Below are 9,796 nucleotides of genomic sequence, written 5' to 3'. Positions count from 1 at the left end.
GGGGTGGTGGGGGTGGTGGTGGAAGGCGGGAAGGAGGGAGGGCGGAGAAGCGCGGCTCTCAGACAGGCGGGGGGGGGGCAGCATCTCCTCCCGCAGTGTGGGGGCCACACATCGCCCTGTGACCACGGGCGGCAGAGGGAGGCACGGCCGGAGCCGCGCGGCGCGTCTCCGTCTGCTACAGCAAAAGTCGGCGTGTCTGAAATGGAAAATGCAAAGATACCTCTCAGCGGGGAATTCACGCACAAATGGGGAGGGGGCAAAGCGCCTGCGCTTCTCTCTCACGCTCTCGCGCCGCAATCTCCGGCTCATTTCCCTGGGGGAGGGCGGCTTCCCCCGGGGATTGCTTTCCTCCGCCCTGGGGGGAGAAGGGGACTCGGAGAGAGGCATGGCCGCCCCTCCTCCCAAGGCCCGCGAGGCGGCTTCGGCTGCCAAGGGCCTCACGTGGCGGGGAGGGGGGCGGGTCGTCTCCTCCCGGCGCGCGACTGCACTGCAATTCCTCCGCAGGAGTTCCGCGTGTTTTGGCGCCGGGCCTCGCGTGCCATTTCATTTTCAGGAAATTATTCCTGGCCGGTCGGGAAAGAGCGACACATTTTCATGCAGCAGTGAAGCCTTTCCGTGCCTGCTGCGAGGCCAGGGTGATTGGCTGACTCCCGGCAGGCTGGGAAATCTCAAGCGCCCCCCCACCCCACCCCGAAAAGCACCAGGCGTAGAAGTAGAAAGCCGTGAGGTTCCGGGCGGGGTGTGTGTGTGTGTGTGTGTGTCTTACACTGGCGTAAGGGCCTCCCCTCACGATTTCCACCTCAGTATTGGATTTTCCCTTGTACCTCACAGCATTATCTTCAGTGAAAAGCACAAACGACCTACCCAAACCTGAAAATTACAAGACAGGTGAAGAAAATGGAGGTTTGGGAGGTGTTATGTTTGGGGGGTGTTATGTATGTGGACCGCCTCCAGGGGTCGGCGGACAGGCCAGAGCTGGATCCTGGATCCCCAAGCCCCAACCAATAGCCACCTTGGCGGGACATTCAAACCCTCCAATGGGAGTGGGGGGGTTGCTGGTGGATATGTATATAGTTGGTCCTGTTGGCCCTTAGAGTTAGTCTTGGTACAATAAATGTGTGCTACAGCATGTCATTGGAGTCCTCCATGTGGCGAACCCAGTACTTTTCGGGGGGGGGGAGGGGTTCCTTTATACTGGCTTAAGGGCCTCCCCTCACAATTTCCACCTCAGCATCAATGTTCCCTCTATGCTGTGGAGTTGTGAGCAGAAATTCTACTTTGGGAGCTACTGGCCTTAAAGCTGTGAGCAAGCGATGTGGCTCCTGCATAAATTAGTCTGCTCGGGAGCCATCCTTCCTGAGCTAAGAGAAAAATCTGTGAGCCGGGGGGCTAAAAAAACTGTGAGCTAGCTCACACTAACTCAGCTTAGAGGGAACACTGCTGAGCATTATCTTCAGTGGAAAGCACAAGCCCCCTTCCCTGCTGAAAACCATAAAGCAAGTGCAGAGCAGGGTCCCTGGAGGGGTTTCCTTTACACTGGCTTTAGGGCCTCCCTCCCCTCAGGATTTCCACCTCGGAGTTACATCTGGGGTGCTAGAACCGTTTTGAAAAAAATACAAGGAGAACACTTTTAAAAAGCGGTTTGTGAGATTCATGGACTGTGAATTGTTCCTTCCCCCAACTCAAGGCATGCGCCTCAAGGGAATTGCCATATTTTGGCCCCGGGCACACGGGCTGGATATGGGGGGGGAAGCGTGGGTAATTGCCCCAGTGCAGTTTGATCCACGATTATGCGATCAGGCACAGCACGGGTATTTCCCTCTGCGCCAGCGGGTAAACGAGGCACCGGAGGGGAATGCCGGCACGATCACACCACGGGCGTCTGGAGGCAGCCCGTGCAAACGTTTACTAGTATCTTGGAGGTACTAGTTTTTAAATCCACATTGTCGGTGGTAAGCCACGGGTGCACTCCACTTCCCAGATGTTGGGGTGTGATCGTGCCCGGATAATCTGCCCACCTTCTGTGCCTCTCCTGCGGCAACTTTGCCGTGTGACCAGGGCCTTTATCTCGCAATAACCCTGTGAGGTAGGTTATGCTATGAAAGAGTCACTTGTGCAAGAGGAGATTTGAATCGGGGTCTTCCAAGCCCCACCGTTTGCTGCCTCAGACTGGCCCATTGTGTAATTGCCCTTGCTCTTCTTTCCAAGCGACAGGGCACAGAAGCTTTTCAAAACTGGAATCGAGTTGGCCTTTTCTTCTTTCACACTGCTGACAAGCAGCTGTTAATTGGTATAGGTGTGTATGGGCAGGATAGTAAAAATTGCTGTGGACTAGAAAATTTTGTGAACTTTCTTGCAAGATTATACTCTACCATTGTTGTTATTCAGTTGCACAGTCAAGTCCGACTCTTTGTGACCCCATGGACCATGGACCACATCACGCCAGGCCCTCCTGTCTTCCGTCGTGCTCCGGAGTTTGCTTGATTTCATGTTCGTTGCATCGATGACACTGTCTAACCATCTCATCCTTTGCCGCCCCCGTCTTCTTTGACCTTCAATCTTTCCCAGCATCAGGGTCTTCTCCAGTGAGTGCTCCCTTCTCATTTGGTGGCCAAAGTATTTGAGCTTCAGTTTCATTATCTGGCCTTCCAGGGAACAGTCAGGGTTGATTTCTTTTAGGATTGACTGATTTGATCTTCTTGCAGTCCAAGGGACTCTCAAGAGTCTTCTCCAGCACCATAGTTCAAAAGAATCAATTCTTCGGCGCTCAGCCTTCCTTATAGTCCAACTCTCGCAGCCATACATGACTACTGGGAATACCATACTGGCTGGCAAAACACGTTTGACGTGATTTAAGTAGCATTTATATCCTGTACGCTAAATTTTAGAAAAACAGATTGGAAATGATAAAGAGGCAAAAAGACTCACAATTAATATTAGCTGTCAGTCTTTTATTGTTTCCAATTTATCTTTTTAATATAAATTTTATAAATTTATATTAATTGTGGTATTTTGTATATTTTAATAATTTTTGTTTTGTTTACATTGTAAGCCATCCTTGCATCTATGACACTGTCTAACCATCTCATCCTTTGCCGTCCCCGTCTTCTTTGACCTTCAATCTTTCCCAGCATCAGGGTCTTCTCCAGTGAGTGCTCCCTTCTCATTGGGTGGCCAAAGTATCTGAGCTTCAGTTTCATTATCTGGCCTTCCAGGGAACAGTCAGGGTTGATTTCTTTTAGGATTGACTGATTTGATCTTCTTGCAGTCCAAGGGACTCTCAAGAGTCTTCTCCAGCACCATAGTTCAAAAGAATCAATTCTTCGGCGCTCAGCCTTCCTTATAGTCCAACTCTCGCAGCCATACATGACTACTGGGAATACCATACTGGCTGGCAAAACACGTTTGACGTGATTTAAGTAGCATTTATATCCTGTACGCTAAATTTTAGAAAAACAGATTGGAAATGATAAAGAGGCAAAAAGACTCACAATTAATATTAGCTGTCAGTCTTTTATTGTTTCCAATTTATCTTTTTAATATTAATTTTATAAATTTATATTAATTGTGGTATTTTGTATATTTTAATAATTTTTGTTTTTTTTACATTGTAAGCCATCCTGAGTTCCGTAAGACAGAAACGTGGCTAATGAATGCTTTAAATAAATAAATTGATATCTATAGAGTAGCTTCAGTAGTATGCAATTCTTGTTCCGACACCCACTCAGTGAAAGGGGCCTTGCTTCCTCGCCCTGCCCTTCTGCACAATGGCTGGCCTTTGATGCAGGGGCCATTAATTTCTCAATAAACTATGTAGAGACATTTTTTTAAAAAAAAATTGCTTTATTTACATATCCCCTCTCTCCAAAATACAGCTCTAGCACAAGGAAGGAAAGAAGATCCAAGAAGGAGGAGAAACCTTCAATCCAAGTAAGTCAGTATTTGGGGATGGAGAAACCACAGAAACATGAAAGGGAAAAGGGGGAAGGGTATGAGGTAACCCTAACCTAGATGGCCCAGGCTAGCCTGATCTTGTCAGATCTTGGAAGCTAAGCAGGGTCAACCCTGGTTGATACTTGAATGGGAGACCACCAAGGAAATCCGGAGTCTATACACAGAGGTAAAGGTAAAGGTCTCCCTTGCTCGAAAGCAAGTCGAGTCCGACTCTAGGGTTGCGGTGCTCATCTCCGTTTCAAAGCCGAAGAGCCAGCGCTGTCCGAAGACGTTTCCGTGGTCATGTGGCCGGCATGACTAAACACCAAGGCGCACGGAACGCTGTTACCTTCCCACCGAAGTGGTACCTATTTATCTCCTTGCAATTTCTTGCTTTCGAACTGCTAGGTTGGCAGGAGGTAGGCAATGGCAAACCGTCTCTGTTCCTCTCTTGCCTTAGAAAACCCTACAGGGTCACCATACGTCTGCTGTGACTTGCAACACTTTCCATCCATCCATTTGGGATTGGGGCAGCACTTTCCATCCATCCATTTGGGATTGGGGGACAAAGTTTATGATCAACCACTCTGTCTATTGAAGGGCCACTATGTGGAAGGGGTGGACTAGAGTGCATTCCACAAAGAGGGCTATTGGTACATGCTACATTTTCCCACCCACTACTCCCTCCATACTTTGTGGGTCAGCGAGCGGAGAAAAAAAATTGACTAGGTGCTGATCCCTGGTAAATTTATAATTATCGTATGGCATTATGTGTAGAATAGCCAGGAGATCCTAAGATTGTCCAGTAGCCATAAGTTCTAGCTCTTTAGTGTTATGCACCACTAGGTGGCGAGCGAGACTTGTTTTTAAGGCAAGAGGCTTTTCAGAGGTGGTTTGCCATTGCCTGACCCTGTGTCATGACCCTGGTATTCCTTGGAGGTTGCCCTTCCAAATATTAGCCAAGGTCTGCCCTGCTTAGCTTCCGAGATCTGACAGGATTGTGCTAGCCTGGGCTATTGAAGTCAGGGCTGATCCCTGCTGGATGTCACTTATTCTGATTTTGGTTTTCTCCCAACCTGGTTTTGGCAATCCATGTAAACTGAGATCAGGGAAGAGATGACAGAAGGGAGAAAGCCTGGACTGAAAGAAATGGGCATGGGAAGAATATAAGGTAGGGGAAGAAGGAATAGATGATCATTGGAACTGTTGTTAACCACAGGAGGGGGGAAAAGACAGGTACTCACACTGTACCTCTCTTTTCCCTCTTCTGCAGTTATTTTATTTATTTATTTATAATTTGATGTCTAGGCTGCCCTCCCCGCGAGCGGGCTCAGGGCAGCTAACATCAGGGCACACATGCCAAATACATAAAACAAGATAAAAACACGAGTTAGAGCAGCTCCTTGGGCAGTTTCTATCAGGGAAACAGTGGCTGCGATCACACGGAGTATTAGCCACGCCACAAAGACGGAAGATAGGCGGATTTTCTGGCCGCGATCATATCGCAACATCTGGGAAGCGTAGAGCTCCCATGGCGAACCCGAGGCTTCCCTCCGAAAATGCGCCGTAAAAAACTAGTACCTCTGAGGTACTAGTTTCCGGAAACCTCGGGGCAAGGGCTGGCGTCTGATCACGTTTCCGGTGGTAACTCGTGGCATCCGGCGCCCGCCCATGTCCCGTCGCGAAGGTTTCCCCCCCCCAAGTCTCCATGGGATGCGCACAGACACCCAACGGCACATGCGCACACTTCGGTTAGAAAAAAAACACAACCCTTGCCGCGCCGCTTCTTTGCCGCGCCGCAGGAGTGAGGTATGATCGGCACCTCCCCCTGGACCACAGGACGTTGGTGGGAGGTGTGATCCGGCTGCCGCGCGGTAGTTCGCTCCAGGGCAAACAGCCACGCCTCCCCCCCGCGATATCCGGCCCGTGTGACCAGGGCCAGTATGTCTGCCCCAGACCAAATGACGGGTCCCTGTAGCTGTATTTTAGCATTAAAGGTGGCCCTCATAGTAGGTTTGTATATGTTTTATTAAACTACTATGCGGTAACTATTCTTAAATCTATTAGTATCTAAGGTATATAAAGTATGTAGTATGTGAAGAAAATTTTCCCCTTATTGTGTTTAATGAATGCAACCAGAATGATCTGTTCTAAACTTTTGGAAGACGTGTCGTAAACTCTGTAAAAACGATTTGGGAGAGAATGAAATTACATTTTTAAAACAGAATTAAAAAGGTTATTTTAAATAACCTGTCAGTGAATGAACTTTGGCACTTCATTTATTCAGTACATAAGATTAGAGTATGAACTAGATTTCTGGTGGGCACAATTTTTAAAACAGCTTTTCTTGTTCTAGATTAGAGAATGGCACTCATTGTCCCATCATTTTTTTAAAAAAGGAAACTTAAAAAAAAAGGTTTTCACTACTTAGAAAACTACTTAGAAAAAAAAATTATTGTGTAGTTGTTGTTGGTGTTTCTCAGGCAGAAGGATTTCAAGTAGGGTCTTGAAGGTGATTTTACTTCTTATTATCTTGTGTAGCTCTTTGGAGTGTTCATATCTTGTTGCTACCCCAACAACAGCACTGTACGTAGATCAATAGTATTCTTTCCATTTCACAGAGGCTGGAAGAGACAGTAGCTTGTCCAAGGCCATTGACAAAGTTTGTGGAAGAAGTGGATTTTCTGATTCTTAGGTCATTCTCTTAACTACTACATTACTCTCACCCTGACACAAGCTTTTAAAATCACCACCTTGCTTTTCTTGAGCCTGGTCTCCCATCCAGTCCAATCGCCCTCGTACCTACTAAAAACAAATTTTAAAGCAGACCCCTAACTGAACACTTCAGTCCAATTCCAGTTCCTTCAGCTAATCCTGTGGTAGGAGTCCCTTGAGCAGCTTGCCAACATATTTTCACACACGACCCCTTCCTGTTTTGCATTCCAAGAGCCACATGCCCAGGTGTGCAACCAAGGGCCTTTCCCCCCACCTACCTCCATTTCACAGATACAGGGTCCCACAGACATAGCTCCATGGCTTTAGAAGTGATTTTGCTCCTCTCCAGCAGGGGGCAGTGCTGCAATTCTCTTACGGAGCAAGATGCGTTTAAGACAGGTATGATCAACCGGAGACTGTGAGCTTGATCGTGGGAGCACACGCAGGGTAGCACGTACCAGCAAACAGCTCCTCTGATGCACCACCGTCTCTCACTAGGGTGGCCCTGAAAGCCCTTTGGCTTCTACTCTCCCTGTGTATAACCCAGTGCTGTTTGGTGGTAAGTGGATCAGCACCTATAGTATATTTAAAAAAAACATAGTTTGGGATTATGTATATACTTCCAGAGGGGTAAATCACGGGCTATAACTGCACTTGGTAGACAGTACTAATGTAGCCTCTGGCCAGGTATTAGCTTTATACTTTTCTGCTTCTGTTGGGGAGAGGAGCAGAGAAACAAATACCTTAAATAAATAATGAATCTTTCTCTATACACCTCTTTGGTCTTTAGTGTAGCAGCTCAGGGAGTCAGTTTGTTGGTAGATGAAAGGCTGGATTTAGCCTGATGGCTGGACCCCCCCCCCCCTTTCCCATATATATTCTCCAAAGAGCTCCATTTTGTCTTTGAAGAAACCTGGAGAGGTAGTGACTGAGAGAGGTTTGACTGAGAGAGGTAGGGACTGGCCCAGCATCAGGGGGCTTCATGGGGATTTGAACCCATCTCCCCAGTTAGAATCCAGCCATTGCATCCCACTGGCTATTTTTCCAGTTTCTCTCTTAAGCCTTCTGGCCTTGGTTGTACACACACACCCTTTACAGCAGTGCTGTTTGATGGTTTGTGCAATGTTTCCCCCTTCCTACTGGTGATATGGTGACAGTGACATTCATGAGCACATTGTTCCATGTGCCGTTGTGGTTGTTACCAGGACTGCTATGTGCACAGCATGTAGTAATAGTAGCAGTAGTATCAATAATAATATCAAAATTCTGTGCAGAAGTAGCGCAGGTTCTGTCTCCCCCCCCCTCCCCCCCCCAATGCCGTGACTAATAAACATGCAAATTAAATTATTAATTTTGTTTATTTTTCATAATATAGTCTATTCTGTTTGTGTTGCTTCTGGGAAGAGGGATTTAATCCTAGCTCAGGAAAAGTTGTTTCACCCATTTCTCTCTCCGTTCTCACCAAAATGGCCTTCCCGTCCTTAAGGACTAGAAACCTGTATTTTTAAAACACGGATTATGAGATCTGCAGCATGCTGAATTCTGTGCCCAGCTGCAAGTTCTGTATATGTGCGGTACCTTTACAGAATGCACAGAGTCCCTAACTGTAACTGTTGTTAAGTATTATGTGCTTGGCCATACATGCCAGGTTTACCAGAGTTAGCATCTCAGCTGGCCCTTCCTTGTAAATTCTTACCTGTGGCGTTCCCATAGCAGCAGGTGCTCTCTCTCTCTTGCTATGCCCTTGGCTGTTTCTGAGCAGCAGACGTACGTTCACCAGAAACACATCCCATTCCACAAGCTGTTGCAGCAAATTTACAGCCTGTCCTAAGCAGCCACCTAGGATCACCCACTGGGAGGGATGGCATTCAGTAGACACAGGACTGGCCTTTAAGATGCCCCACTCCTCCACTTGCACCTGGCTGGATGACCTTGGGCAAGCCGTGGTTCTGATAAGAGCTGTCCTTGAAAAAGAGCAGTTTCTGTCAAGAGCTCTCTCAGCCCCACCTACCTCACAGGTCTGTGGTGGGGTGGGGAAGGGAAAGGAGTTTGTAAGCTGCTCTGAGACACCTTTGGGTAGTGAAGGGTGGGGTATAAATCCAATCTCTTCTTCTTCTTCAGTGCGATTCTTGTCACTGTGCCTGCTGTAACCAAACCTAGATGGTTGCAGGGTGTGCCGTTTGGATTCTGGAGCCCAGAATGTACATCCTGTCATGCAAACTTCATTCTTTAAGGAGCTGTTATAGGAGACTGTGTGATAACGACAGCTAACCTGGACAAGCGCACAGAAAATGGTCAACCTGTGGACATGCACACAAGACCCAGAATGGCCGGTTCCCCGTGCACTCTCGCCACCCTTTGGTACTCTCAGCCAGGATGCTTAAAGAGTCCTTGAGGAATGATTCCCCCCACACACACACAGCGCCTTCAGCACATGCTCATCACCCCGCTGGAGATTCTGATCTGTGTTACTGACTTCAGAATGAATCCCACGTACACAGAATTCTTTCACTTATAAACGCTAATCATTAACCTGGAGTTAGTCCTGGACACTCCATTTATATCACAACACGGCTTTACTGGTTAACCCTTTAGTTACCCTGTTTTTCCCCCCAAAAAAGCTCTGTCTCCAGGGGACCCTTTGCACCCCCACCATGGAACCCCTCTGCATTTCTGCACCCTAGAACAAGTCTGCTGACCATTGATATCGCCTTGACAAACTGCCCCTGTGTCCCCAGGGCAAACCACATGAACACTTGAAGCTGCCTTATGCGGAATCAGACCCTTGGTCCATCGAAGTTAGTGTTGTCTACTCAGACCGGCAGCGGCTCTCCAGAGTCTCGGGAAGAGGTCTTTCACATCACCTGCTGCCAGATCTTTTACCTAGAGATGCCGGAGATTGAACATGGGACCTTCTGCATGCCAAGCAGATTCTCTACTACTGAGCCATGGCCTCCTGCTTCTCCTTGCCTGTACACTGAGAAGATCAGCAGGATGGTGACGTGAGGTCACTCAGCAGTAGAGTGCGCTCTTCGGCCACCTTCAGAGATCCCGTACCCACAAAAGCTCTCCTTTCCCTTTGCCCTCCACCTTGGGACTAGCTGTGCACCCCCACTGGTCTTGCCCTCCACCCTGGGACTAGCTGTGC

The sequence above is a fragment of the Gekko japonicus genome, unplaced genomic scaffold (genome assembly GCF_001447785.1).
Source record: "Gekko japonicus isolate JY-2015 unplaced genomic scaffold, Gekko_japonicus_V1.1 scaffold849, whole genome shotgun sequence".
Taxonomy (NCBI): domain Eukaryota; kingdom Metazoa; phylum Chordata; class Lepidosauria; order Squamata; family Gekkonidae; genus Gekko; species Gekko japonicus.
Note: the sequence above shows the minus strand (reverse complement) of the source record.